This window comes from Sinocyclocheilus grahami, unplaced genomic scaffold (genome assembly GCF_001515645.1).
Source record: "Sinocyclocheilus grahami isolate Dianchi unplaced genomic scaffold, SAMN03320097.WGS_v1.1 scaffold192.1, whole genome shotgun sequence".
NCBI classification, from domain to species: Eukaryota; Metazoa; Chordata; class Actinopteri; order Cypriniformes; family Cyprinidae; genus Sinocyclocheilus; species Sinocyclocheilus grahami.
The window spans coordinates 943,496-945,650 of NW_015505371.1; the positions used below are offsets into that span (position 1 = coordinate 943,496).

The 2,155-nt window shown below is 36.1% G+C and overlaps 1 long non-coding RNA gene across 1 annotated transcript in view; it reads right to left on the reverse strand.

Annotated features, from left to right (window-relative positions):
• Positions 1-427: 427 nt before the first annotated feature.
• The window catches only part of LOC107594910 (uncharacterized), a 19,058-nt gene continuing 17,330 nt past the window's right edge, over positions 428-2,155 (reverse strand). The window contains exons 2-3 of the long non-coding RNA XR_001610212.1: positions 1,955-1,961; positions 428-441 (exon numbers count right to left, since the gene is read on the reverse strand). This is a non-coding gene — a long non-coding RNA (uncharacterized lncRNA). The remainder of the gene's footprint in view (positions 442-1,954; positions 1,962-2,155) is intronic.

Here is a 2,155-nt window from a genome sequence, read left to right on the forward strand (position 1 = left end):
ATTGTCCTCTACACTCCTATTTGACCTCTTGTTCCTGTCATTCAAATCTCCATGTGCCTGTTTAACCAAATGTAATGTGACATTTCTATTTCCCTCTTTGCACTTCATGCGTCGGTCCCTCTGTATATTTACACAAGCTATCAGAGAATGGCGGGCAGAAGGGTTCATTTTCTCTGCTCAAACAGCAAGCTGTTATTTTGCAGTGTTTTGAGGGAAAGGGCTGCACGTGAGATGTGTGTGGCATGGAACAAAGCGCTGTCATATCGGCAATATAAATGAAATATATATAAGTGAGTGACCTGCTGTTTAGTTATTTGTGAAAACTGCTGCATTGCTAAGATTTTATGTTCAATTAAGAGATATATTTTTTTATATTCGTTTATCTATTTTACAGTTCACAATTAACTATGTAAATGTTATGTGAAAACCTTCCTATCTGTTCTCAAATATAATTTGTGCAAATGTAATATGTGCATATTCTTACTGCAACGTGATTGGTTAGGTGTCCCACAAGAACCAATGAGCAGACAAAACTACAATTACAAGTAACACATTAAACATGAAATCTCGAAATAGTATTTTCTTGTAAAACATACTCCAGTATTCTTAGTTTTATTTACATCTGAATTTTTTTTACAGTGTATTCTTTTAAATTAAAATGACTATTTTAAAGCATATGCAGCACCAGGAGGCCCCTCTTGTGATATGTAAGAACACTGCTGAAGAATACATTTGTTCACACTGTCCATGACCACCACACTGTTAAGTTTAACATGCTTGGAATAAAAATGCCTGCTGTCAGCTAACTTTGACCATTACCACTATAGGCACAGATCTGACCTCTGCCAGCAACCCTCTCTCAGTAAATGCCAGAGAAGGTCTGGACGAGTGTAAAAGTCAGTATGAATCTGATGATAGTACCCCACCTCCCTACTGAGTTTTCTCATGCATCACATCGTCTCACGCTGTGCAGGGGGACAGATTATCTCGTTATCAGTGACCGGTGCTGTGCGGTCAGCCCTCAAAGTCTTTCACAGTCAACATGGAAATCAGAGAGAAGGAAAAATGGCTCTCATACACAAGAAAGAGTGAGAGATTAGCAATACTACTCTCTTTCCTACAATATGGGGTGCCTATATCTCATTTAGAAGCATCCTCATCCTCTAGATTGACTGGCGGTCTCATGATAGTGGTAAAAATAGCATCGGCCCTCTCAGAGTTGATTTAATTTACGAGCCTGGTGTCTCACTGTGAGAAGAGTGTGATGAGAATAAGAAAATGGAGTGTAACTATACGCACACTCTCTTAAGCTGAAATTGAAATCTGTGGATTTTGACTTGTGAAACACAGGGGAATGCAATTGGGCACAAAAGTGAATTAAAGAATGTTGCAGATGTAAAGAAAAACATATTGAGTGATACGTCGGGTGTTACAGACCCCATGAAATTGCTGAACGTGCTTTGTTTGCCATCTTAAATAAAATAAATGTATGCATTTAGCAGACACTTTTATCCAAAGCGACTTACAGTACATTCAGGCTATAAATTTTTTACCAGTATGTATATATGTATGTATATCTTGCATCAATGTATTTCCTACTGAAAGAATGTCATTTGAAATCTGTCATCTTTGCTTGTGAGAACCACAGTTTTTAAGCCTATCACATGAGTCATAACCAGATGTCATATGACTAATCACTCTTGAGTCTATTTCATTTGCATATTGGCCCACAATAGCTTATAGATGACCTCAAAGTACATTAACTAAGACAGGGTTTTCCAAGTTTTGATGCTACAGGCCAATAAATATGATGATCCCTTTTAAATATGACTCCTTTTTTAAAATATAAATGCAGCTATTTATAAAGACCCATTTCTTACAATGAAAAAATGAAATACATATGCAATAAAATATTATAAATGTGGAAAATATTTACTTTCTGTTAACCTAACACTTTTTTTCTGCCCACCATTATAGTGCTGTTAGATGTATAAGCCTGAAGACAAACATAACTCTTTGGCTGTCATAAAATAAAATAAACTGTGAAATTTGATTTTAACTTATTAATTATTATTATTATTTTACTTTTCTGTGGAGCCAAAGTACCCCTGGGACTCCTGCTGGACATGTGATACTTTAAGGAGAATGATATATA